Source organism: Coregonus lavaretus (assembly GCF_964263955.1).
Source record: "Coregonus lavaretus genome assembly, chromosome: 7".
Taxonomy (NCBI): domain Eukaryota; kingdom Metazoa; phylum Chordata; class Actinopteri; order Salmoniformes; family Salmonidae; genus Coregonus; species Coregonus lavaretus.
In genome coordinates, this window is record NC_139994.1 from 7,955,479 (window position 1) to 7,967,826 (window position 12,348).

The 12,348-nt window shown below is 45.5% G+C and overlaps 1 pseudogene across 1 annotated transcript in view; it reads right to left on the reverse strand.

The window, feature by feature from the left end:
- Positions 1–8,662: 8,662 nt before the first annotated feature.
- The window catches only part of LOC311131865 (uncharacterized protein C14orf119 homolog), a 4,319-nt pseudogene continuing 633 nt past the window's right edge, over positions 8,663–12,348 (reverse strand). The window contains exon 2 of the transcript in view: positions 8,663–9,191. The product of the transcript in view is annotated as an uncharacterized protein C14orf119 homolog (transcript). The remainder of the gene's footprint in view (positions 9,192–12,348) is intronic.

Below are 12,348 nucleotides of genomic sequence, written 5' to 3' on the forward strand. Positions count from 1 at the left end.
CTTTAACGTTTAGGAATCAAGAGAGAAAAATATCAGGGTCTGAATTGCTTAGGCTACGCAGTCTTATCAAAGTTTACCTGGGAAAAACTTTTAGAAGTTGCATATGTTCAGGTTGTCTACATTAACTGGAGGATGCCTCATATTTATCTATTTTTGTTGTTTAAAATTGAATCGATATCTATTTATTAACTTCCTCAGATTAATTGTTTAAAAATGTCCGTTTCAGTAAAGGCAATTACATTAGTTGATAGGCTACAAGCTGTATAGAAAAACCCTATAAAATCGGTAGTTACATTAGACAAAAAGGTTAAGAAATCAATAGCTAATCTTGTTTAAATTATGTCTATAGATTTAATAGAGGTAGGCTATTTACATTGACTTGAGGGTTTAAATGATGGTTTGGATAGAAGTTGTCCTCAGGCGTCTTTCTGCTCCTGTATGTTCTGCATAGGGCACCCACTCTGGGGCGCGATATTTATAATGCCGCGCGCAAGACTGGGTGGGGAGGGGGCATCACAAGATGCGCTCCAAGAGTCTCCAAATCACTGTTCTGGAAATGTGCGCGGACAGACGCGTCACCATAAGCTGTCATCGACAATTATAAACTATATTAATTAATGCGTTAAAAAAAAGGATTGCTTTTTTGAAAATGTCAATAGTGGTGGAAATTAATTTAGTTTTTTCCCCCGCTCAAACGAATAAACTCTGGAGTGGAATAAACTGGGCTGAAAAGACATGGCGCAGATCCAAGACCCATTTATGACGTTTTAAAAACCTCAATTGCATTACAATAATTTAGCAGACGCTCTTATCCAGAGCGACTTACAGTTAGCGAGTGCAACATTACTTTTTTCATACTGGCTCCCTGTGGGAATCGAACCCACAACTCTGGCATTGCAAACGCCATGCTCTACCAACTGAGCTACATCCCTGCCGGCCATTCCCTCCCCAACCCTGGACGACGCTGGGCCAATTGTGCGCCGCCCCATGGGTCTCCCGGTCGCGGCCGCTACGACAGAGCCTGGATCTCTAGTGGCACAGCTAGCACTGCGATGCAGTGCCTTAGACCACTGCGCCACTCGGGAGACCATATTGCCACAAGCACGCACGCACACACCCACACACACACACTTAAACACACGCACACACACACACTGCACACACACCCACACCCACACACGGGGGTAAGAAAGTTTAACCTCATTTACTGCATTTCTATACAATTTTAAAACTCGAAAATACTATTTGGAGCTTCATTCACCTCAGTCCATCTACAAACACATACCCTATTAGCTCTACAATCACACTAACTCAGCACCAGGATTAAACACTATAATTTAATACCTGTTAGCAGAAAACATATTTTATTAACAAAAAGTAAACAAATGAGTTTGCCTGACAGATTTTTTGTTGTTGTTGCAGTTTTAAAACTAATTACCTACAATTCTACACGTTTTGCAATGACTTATGCCATGTTAATATGATAGCTGAGTGAGAGTGACTAACAAAATCAATGGGGCCCCCTGGAGGTCAGGGCCCCTGGAGGTCAGGGCCCCTGGAGGTCAGGGCATCTCTTTATTTTCCTCCTCACTCTTATGTTTTACTGTCAATCAAAATACATATTTTTTCAGTCACCCACACCCCCCAAAAAGAAATGTAATAGGAATTGATTAGATCTCATTAGCTTCCTTTGTTTCTCTCCTAGATGTTTTCTGAATGTGTTTTCATGCTACTCTAACACCATCCTTAGGCCCCTCAACTGAAATGTAGGGAAAATATAAAGTATCTCCAATGAACAGAAATATCAATTATTGTATACAAATAACACAAATAATAAAGATAAATTGAATCTGGTCATGCTTCTTGCTCCACTTATCCTTGATAGCCTGAGCATCATCCCTATCCTACACCCTCCAACGCCTCACACGTCATGACAGCACAAAACACATCCTCCTGATTCTAACTTTAGGATGGGCAGCAATTCAGAGCACCGAATCCCAAACCATTTGATAGAAAAGCTACCATTGAGTCTGAGACAGATTTTAAAGGAATTCTGAGTGGATATTGAATGACGCTCTCAAATCATAGATAAACTTCTATTGAATGCTATTTAAAGTGTTATTATAGTAAGAGGTTTGTGCAGATAGCGCGTCAGCTGGGTGGATGCTTGGATGACGTGCCAAGCTATCACATCACTCTTGAGTTAAGGTCTTTTGTTGTAACTGTGTAAGAGCGTTCTCTTTTCTCTCTGTCTGATGTGGAGGAATATGAAGGGTAAAGAAGCTGCTACTCAGTCAAGATCACATGGTGTGTGTGTGTGCGTTTGCGTGTGTGTGACCTGTATAACTGCTGTGACAGTACATCCCATAGCTGTATGTATTGGTCCAGGGTTGGTTTTTATTTATTTATTTATTTATTTCACCTTTATTTAACCAGGTAAGCCAGTTGAGAACAAGTTCTCATTTACAACTGCGACCTGGCCAAGATAAAGCAAAGCAGTGCGATAAAAACAACAACACAGAGTTACATATGGGGTAAAACAAAACATAAAGTCACAAATACCACAGAAAATATTTATACAGTGTGTGCAAATGTCGCAAGTTATGGAGGTAAGGCAATAAATAGGCTATAGTGCAAAATAATTACAATTGGTATTAACACTGAAATGATAGATGTGCAAGAGATTATGTGCAAATAGAGATACTGCGGTGCAAATGTGCAAAATAAATAACAATATGGGGATGAGGTAGTTGAGAGGGCTAATTTCAGAAGGGCTGTGTACAGGTGCAGTGATCGGTAAGGTGCTCTGACAACTGATGCTTAAAGTTAGTGAGGGAGATAAGAGTCTCCAGCTTCAGAGATTTTTGCAGTTCGTTCCAGTCATTGGCAGCAGAGAACTGGAAGGAATGGCGGCCAAAGGAGGTGTTGGCTTTGGGGATGACCAGTGAGATATACCTGCTGGAGCGCAGACTACGGGTGGGTGTCGCTATGGTGACCAGTGAGCTAAGATAAGACGGGGATTTGCCTAGCAGTGATTTATAGATGACCTGGAGCCAGTGGGTTTGGCGACGAATATGTAGTGAGGGCCAGCCAACAAGAGCGTACAGGTCACAATGGTGGGTAGTATATGGGGCTTTGGTGACAAAACGGATGGCACTGTGATAGACTACATCCAATTTGCTGAGTAGGGTGTTGGAGGCTATTTTGTAAATGACATCGCCGAAGTCAAGGATCGGTAGGATAGTCAGTTTTACGAGGGCATGTTTGGCAGCATGAGTGAAGGAGGCTTTGTTGCGAAATAGGAAGCCGATTCTAGATTTAACTTTGGATTGGAGATGCTTAATGTGAGTCTAGAAGGAGAGTTTACAGTCTAACCAGGCACCTAGGTATTTGTAGTTGTCCACATACTCTAGGTCAGACCCATCGAGAGTAGTGATTCTAGTCAGGTGGGCGGGTGCCAGCAGCGTTCGATTGAAGAGCATGCATTTTGTTTTACTAGTGTTTAAGAGCAGTTGGAGGCTACGGAAGGAGTGTTGTATGGCATTGAAGCTCGTTTGGAGGTTTGTTAACACAGTGTCCAATGAAGGGCCAGATGTGTACAAAATGGTGTCGTCTGCGTAGAGGTGGATCTGAGAGTCACCAGCAGCAAGAGCGACATCATTGATATACACAGAGAAAAGAATCGGCCCAAAAATTGAACCCTGTGGCACCCCCATAGAGACTGCCATAGGTCCAGACAACAGGCCCTCCGATTTGACACATTGAACTCTATCTGAGAAGTAGTTGGTGAACCAGGCGAGGCAGTCATTTAAGAAACCAAGGCTATTTAGTCTGCCAATAAGAATGCGATGGTTGACAGAGTCGAAAGCCTTGGCCAGGTCGATGAAGACGGCTGCACAGTACTGTCTATTATCGATCACGGTTATAATATCGTTTAGGACCTTGAGCGTGGCTGAGGTGCACCCATGACCAGCTCGGAAACCGGATTGCATAGCGGAGAAGGTACGGTGGGATTCGAAATGGTCGGTGATCTGTCTGTTAACTTGGCTTTCAAAAACGTTCGAAAGGCAGGGCAGGATGGATATAGGTCTGTAACAGTTTGGATCTAGAGTGTCATCCCCTTTGAAGAGGGGGATGACCGCGGCAGCTTTCCAATCTCTGGGGATCTCAGACGTTACGAAAGAGAGGTTGAACAGGCTAGTAATAGGGGTTGCGACAATTTCGGCGGCTATTTTTAGAAAGAAAGGGTCTAGATTGTCTAGCCCAGATGATGTGTAGGGGTCCAGATTTTGCAGCTCTTGCAGAACATCAGCTGTCTGAATTTGTGTGAAGGAGAAGCAGGGGGGGGGGGGGGGGGGGCATGGGCAAGTTGCAGCGGAGGGTGCAGAGCTGGTGGCCGGGGTAGTGGTAGCCAGGTGGAAAGCATGGCCAGCCGTAGCAAAATGCTTGTTGAAATTCTCGATTATTGTAGATTTATCGGTGGTGATAGTGTTTCCTAGCCTCAGTGCAGTGGGCAGCTGGGAGGAGGTGCTCTTATTCTCCATGGACTTTACAGTGTCCCAAAACTTTTTGGAGTTAGTGCTACAAGATGCACATTTCTGTTTGAAAAAGCTAGCCTTTGCTTTCCTAACTGCTTGTATATATTGGTTCCTAACTTCCCTGAAAAGTTGCATATCGCGGGGGCTATTCGATGCTAATGCAGTATGCCACATGATGTTTTTGTGCTGGTCAAGGGCAGTCAAGTCTGAGGAGAACCAGGGTTGAGAGTGAAACATTATTAAATGTCAGACATATTATTACAAACATTATATGTCTCTCATATCAGATTTACAGACGCTATGTTTCTCAGACACAGCAGGGGTCATAGGCTACGCTACACAATGATGAGGGGAATTCTCGAAGAATCTCACGACCAGGAAGATGTGATGCTTGTGTTGATTTCTGTTGAAGAAGCCCCCTTGGTGCTGGAACAAGACATCTGTCCCAATGAATAAATATACCACATGATTCGTCCACTAGTGTTTTACTTTCCTCCTCCTTATTCAAAGTAGGTGGCAAAGTCAGAACAATACATTTCACCCCATTTCCCCCATGTTTTGTCTTATACCCTGATGGGTCATTGGCCAAAGTTGTAAACAACATGTTCCAAAATAAATTAGGCTGAGCCAGGCCAGTGGGCATTACACTACATGGTTATAGGCTGAGCCAGGCCAGTGGGCATTACACTACATGGTTATAGGCTGAGCCAGGCCAGTGGGCATTACACTACATGGTTATAGGCTGAGCCAGGCCAGTGGGCATTAGGCCATATATGAGAGACTGACAGAAGAAAGTGGGAGAGAGAGAGGAGGAGAGAGAGAGGAGGAGAGAGAGTGGGTGGGAGGTGACAGAGTGGGTGGGAGCAGAGAGAGGAGGAGAAAGAGAGGAGGAGAGAGAGTGGGTGGGAGGAGACAGAGTGGGTGGGAGCAGAGAGAGGAGGAGAGAGATATGAGGAGAGAGAGTGGGTGGGAGGAGACAGAGTGGGTGGGAGCTAAGAGAGGAGGAGAGAGAGTGGGTGGGAGGAGAGAGACAGACAGACAGACAGACAGACCCACATACATAAAGACAGACACACAGACATACAGACATGAAGACAGATAGACAATTCAACCCAACAATCGTCAGAGAAAATAAAGAGTGTATCCTTGGGGAAAAGGTTAACTTATGTCACTTTTTTTTTTATGTCCCTGAATGCAAGAGATAACTTTATGTTTTTGTAGTGCACACATTTTATAGTTTCTTATGTTTACTTGCTTCTTCTTCTTCTTCTTCTTTCCTTAATGTATTCTCTATCACTTCAAGATGTATTGTAGATGTCAGAATAATACTTTACAGATAAAACAGTGTTTCTTTGTTGATCATTTGCTGTTTGCATTCACCTGAGTGGAGTCGTATTGAGGCCAGCAGAAAATTTAGTGTCGGTCCCTTACTATCTCTTCTCTCTTTGTGTCTCATGCTCTGGCTGATTACACTGCCTGCTTACACTGCCTGCTTACACTGCCTGCTTACACTGCCTGCTTACACTGCCTGCTTACACTGCCTGCTTACACTGTCTGCTTACACTGCCTGCTTACACTGTCTGCTTACACTGTCTGCTTACACTGCCTGCTTACACTGTCTGCTTACACTGCCTGCTTACACTGCCTGCTTACACTGCCTGCTTACACTGTCTGCTTACACTGTCTGCTTACACTGCCTGCTTACACTGTCTGCTTACACTGTCTGCTTACACTGTCTGCTTACACTGCCTGCTTACACTGTCTGCTTACACTGCCTGCTTACACTGCCTGCTTACACTCCATGTGTGTGATAGGGAGGAAGAGAAAACAGTATCCTCTTACTCCTACTATTACCACCCCCTATATGTCAATGATTACTACCAGGAAAAACCCAATGACAATGTAACATACTTACTGCACCCAATGTTACAACTTCAGATAGACATTTCATTTAGATTTTAGTCATTTAGCAGACGCTCTTATCCAGAGCGACTTACAGGAGCAATTAGGGTTAAGTGCCTTGCTCCTGATTTTTCACCTAGTTGGTTGGGGATTCAAACCAGGCGACCTTTCGGTTACTGTCCAAACACTTTAACTGCTAGGCTACCTGTAACCCCTATTAAAGATACTATCCTTATTTTCCCTTGAATTAATTCAAAAGGTAAATAGCTTTTGAGGCCAATTATTTAGGGAAAATAATGTTTTTGAGATTACAATGCTCTAGCTATTTGAAGTTGAGGCAATAATCTTGCAGGAAATTAATGTATTTTGTAATTCTCTTCCAATTGTGCTGTTTTTACAGTGATAATTATGAGAAACGTTTGTTCTGCTCTCAAAAATACTACGGTCAGATATAGAAGCAGAGTGCAAGCACACACACACACAAACACACACACACACAACACACAGACACAACACACACACACACACACACAACACACGCACACACAAGCGCGCATGCACGCACGCGCGCTAAAGAGCGCGTGCGTGCATGCGCACTTGTGTGTGTGCGTGTGTTGTGTGTGTGTGTGTGTGTGTGGTGTGTGTGTGTTGTGTCTGTGTGTTGTGTGTGTGTGTGTTTGTGTGTGTGTGTGTGTTTGTGTGTGTGTGTGTGCTTGCACTCTGCTTCTATATCTGACCTTAGTATTTTTGAGAGCAGAACAATTTCATTAGATGTGGATGAGGACCTTACAAATAAAAGGTACCATTATGACAACCTTTAAAACAGACAAGAACATTTTGACTGACAGATCAAAACAAAGATGGAGGATGCTGACTATGATGTGATACCTGTGACCTCATAGGTCAGGGGTCACACATTAGCTGTCAGTACCACTGATACTGAGAGATCTAATGAAAGTTGTCACTTCAACCATTGAACATCATTCAACCATTGAGGACCAATAAAACGTTAACCTTTTACTGCAGTGGGCTAAATCAGGGTAACACAGTGTTTTTTGGTAGTCTTAAACAAATCTACTTTGAAACAAAAGTATACACCTCACACACATGGTTATGGGCTTTAAAAAAAGAAGACATCTATACCATGTCAGGTATAGAGTTGAAATGTATTCAATATTGAGTTTGCTTCCCAATATTACACTTTATGTACATCACAGAAGACTGAAATACAACAAAACCGTTTGACATAGAAACACCAGATTTTTGGCGGCTTTTTTGAAATCTTGTTTATTAATTATGAAATTACCCCATGAGGCCACTAGGTCTTTTGACTTCAGGAAAGGGCTGCGATGTAACTGAGCCCTATACCTGCCAGTGAGACACATAGGGAATACTGATGTCATGAGGGGTTCGGAGGTTGATGTTTAGGGGGATGGTGTGTGTGCGTGCCAGAGTGCGTGCATACCTACACGTATCTATGTTGTATGTGTGTGAATATTCCCACCTGTATGTCTCTTTGGAAATTAATGTGTAGACACATAGGTCTAGACTCTAGACAGTACATGCCAACCACTTGGTCCAATAATGACAGTCACATTATGCCTAAACAGCGTTTATTTGAAGGTTAATGCATCTTTTTACAGAGTTATTCAGGGTGAATCAAAGAATTAAAAAGCACTTTGTTATATAATAATAATAATATGCCATTTAGCAGACACTTTTATCCAAAGCGACTTACAGTCATGCGTGCATACATTTTAGTGTATGGGTGGTCACGGGGATCGAACCCACTACCTTGGCGTTACAAGCGCCGTGCTCTACCAGCTGAGCTACAGAGGACCACTTATGCGTCAGTCCCAAGGGGCTTGAAGGAAGTGATTGGTTAGTGGAGGTTTAACTACTACACAGAAGTTCCAGTGGTGTCCAAACACTCCGTTGTGTGAGAATGGAAGGCTAGTGTTCGAGTCCAAACATTTTCCATTTCATTGCCTTGCTCAAGGGCATATCAACAGATTCTTCACCCAGTCAGCTTGGGAATTCGAAACAGCGAGCATTCAGTTACTGGCCCAACGCTCTTAACCACTAGACTACCTGCCGCCCCGTTCTTCACTGTCTCCACACATATACTTTTATAGGTACTCCACTCCATCAACTTTACTTGTTTCTTTCTGTCTACCAGCCACTCATGTCTATCCATTCTACACCCTCCTCTCCCGTATCCCTCAATCCCTGCCTGCTGTCCCAGCTACACCTCTGTAGAAGCGGGCAACAAAGATCGGGTCCTTCTCTTCTAGAATGTGTAGGAAACTGTTCCTCTCCTTCTCACTCCATGACTCAAACCATTGGGTCCAGAGGCGCAGTTGGCACTCAAATATAATTGGTGGGCTATCCTTAACCTGTAATTTTTTTAAACATTTTTTTACATTTTAGTCATTTAGCAGACGCTCTTATCCAGAGCGACTTCCAATTAGTGAGTGCATACATTTTTCATACTGGCCCCCCGTGGGAATGTATTGAGAGTGGCAGGGGCTCTCTGCCTGCTGCTGAGTTCAGAGAGGTACAAGATAGGTTCTCCAAGCTGGGAGGCACTGAACCCTGTGGTACTGACAGAAAGTCTGCCTGGCTGGGTGAAGACGAGCTGGACCGTGTGCAGAGTCAACCCTGTCCAGCAGTGTTAGCTGTGTCCAGTGTGAAGCTACTGATGTTGGGATAGTGTGTGTTGCTGGACAGGGCTGCTGGTTTGAGCCTTGACTGACATGGAAGAACCAAGGCATCTTGCACCGTGTTTTACAAGTCACATTGATCTTATTTTCAGCATGTTGCAACATAAGGCGTGAGGTTGAATTGAATTTCTGCACCTCTGCCCTTAAACAAAAGTCACACAGACAGACAGACGCACACACACACACACACACACTGAGGCTGACTGTCACGACTTCCGCCGAGGCTGCCCCCCCTCCTGGTTCGGGCAGGCTTCGGCGTTCGTCGTCACCGGAGTACTAGCTACTGCCGATCCCATTCTCATCACTCCACTTGTCATGTCTTGTCAATCACAATCCTGGTGCTCATTCCCCTAATTAGTATGTGTATAAGTGTTCCCTCTGTTCCCCTTGTCTTTGTGAGTGATTGTTTGTTGTGAGAGCGTGTAGCTCGGTTGAGCTACTATTCACTGTGTTTATGCCAAGGTGGATGTTTTCCCTTGTAATAGTTTCGTTTGACGCTTGGGGCGTTTGATTTATGTAAACGGAATAAACTCTGGACTTCGGTATTTTACCTCCTGCGCCTGACTCCTTCATTCACACCTCGTCACAGAATCACTCACCTGGTACTCACGCATCACCCCAGGTAACGAACACCCAAACGTGTTCAGAGCCCTTTGCGGCGCACTGTACTTTATCTATCTCCTTTCCCGATCACTTGGTAGGTTCCCAGTGTAAGGCTGGTAGGTTCCCAGTGTAAGGCTGGTAGGTTCCCAGTGTAAGGCTGGTAGGTTCCCAGTGTAAGGCTGGTAGGTTCCCAGTGTAAGGCGCTAGTCGATTCAGGCGCAGCTGGGAATTCTATGGACAGGGCATTTGCACGCCGTCAAGGCATTTCATTGGTTCCCCTAACCATTCCACTCCCCATCAGAGCACTTGATAGTCGACCATTATGGTTCGGGTTGGTTAAGGAAGTTACGGTACCAGTCACCATGATTACGCAGGAGACACATGTTGAGCAGATCACCTTTATGATTATTGAGTCTCCTGCTTCCCCTATAGTCTTGGGTATCCCGTGGTTAGCCCTTCACAACCCCAATTTCTCATGGCCGCAGAGGGTTCTTACGGGGTGGTCGCGTGAGTGTCCGGGTAGGTGTCTAGGTGTTTCCGTTGGTGCGACCACGGTGGAAAGTCCAGACGGTACCCCCACCGTGCGCATTCCCCCCGAATACCATGATATGGCGCTCGCGTTTCCAAAGACGCAAGCGACTAAATTACCACCTCATTGGGAGGGGGATTGTGCGATAAACCTTCGGGTAGACGCTGTACCTCCCAGGAGTCATGTGTATCCCCTGTCGCAGGCTGAAACGGAGGCTATGGAAACATACGTCACGAGTCCCTGCGCCAGGGGTATATACGTCCCTCCACTTCACCTGCCTCCTCGAGTTTCTTCTTTGTGAAGAAAAAAGATGGCGGTTTGCGCCCGTGCATTGATTATCGACCACTGAATAATGTGACGGTACGATTTAGTTATCCTCTTCCCCTCATTCCTTCAGTGATTGAGTCAATGCACGGGGCCCACTTTTTCACCAAATTAGACCTCAGGAGTGCCTACAACCTGGTGCGTATTCGGGATGGGGATGAGTGGAAAACAGCATTCAGCACAACCTCGGGACATTATGAATACCTGGTGATGCCCTACGGTTTGATGAATGCTCCATCCGTTTCCAGTCCTTTGTGAATGAGGTGTTTCGGGACATGCTTGGTCGCAGTGTGGTGGTCTACATCGATTACATTCTGGTGTATTCCGCTACGCGCGCTGAGCATGTGTCCCTGGTTCGCAAGGTACTGGTCCAACTGCTGGAAAATGATCTTTATGCCAAGGCAGAGAAGTGTGAGTTTTTCCAGCAGTCAATCTCCTTCCTCGGATATCGCATTACCACCACAGGTGTGGAGATGGAGGGAGACCGCATTGCAGCCGTGCGTAATTGGCCGACTCCAACCATGGTAAAGGAGGTGCAGCGCTTCCTTGGCTTTTCCAACTAATATCGAAGGTTTATTCAGGGCTTTGGCAAGGTCGCAGCTCCCATTACCTCCTTATTGAAGGATGGGCCGTCCCAGCTCCGCTGGTCTGCTGAGGCTGATTTGGCCTTCAGTAGATTGCGGGGTCTGTTCACCCCAATCCATCACTACCGTTCGTAGTGGAGGTGGATGCGTCCGAGGTAGGGATAGGAGCTGTCTTATCCCAACACTCGGGCACGCCACCAGGAGTCTGAGGTACGGGAGGTTCCTCCACCTCCTCTGGACATTGAGGGGGCCCCAGCATACTCGGTCCGTTCCATCCTGGATTCGAGGCGTCGGGTGGGGGACCTTCAGTATCTCGTGGAGTGGGAGGGGTACGGTCCGGAGGAATGGTGCTGGGTCCCAAGGCGGGACATTCTCAATCCCTCCCTGTTGAGGGATTTCCACCGTCGCCATCCGACTCGCCCTGCTCCGCGTCCTCCTGGCCGTCCCCGAGGCCGGGGTCGGCGCACTGCTGGAGCTGCGCTTCAGGGGGGGTACTGTCACGACTTCCGCCGAGGCTGCCCCCCCTCCTTGTTTGGGCAGGCTTCGGCGTTCGTCGTCACCGGAGTACTAGCTACTGTCGATCCCATTCTCATCACTCCACTTGTTATGTCTTGTCAATCACACACACCTGGTGCTCATTCCCCTAATTAGTATGTGTATAAGTGTTCCCTCTGTTCCCCTTGTCTTTGTGAGTGATTGTTTGTTGTGAGAGCGTGTAGCTCGGTTGTTCTACTATTCACTGTGTTTATGCCAAGGTGGATGTTTTCCCTTGTAATAGTTTCGTTTGACGCTTTGGGCGTTTGATTTATGTAAACGGAATAAACTCTGGACTTCGGTATTTTACCTCCTGCGCCTGACTCCTTCATTCACACCTCGTCACACTGACATTGAGGTCTAATCGTTAGTTCTTTCCTAACACTAACATTATTATACTTGACTGCACAAACATACAGAACCTTATTCTGTGACTCACACCTTTATCACTCTCTCAACTCTCTTCTTCTTTCTGTTTGACATCTTCCTGTCCTCATTTTCACCTCTCTCCTTTGTGTGTTACTGTGTCTTTTTAATTATTCATGTCCCTATCTCTTCCTGTTCTAGTTACTCTCCTTTCTTTTTTTTGAACGTTTTTATTTTTGAAGGTT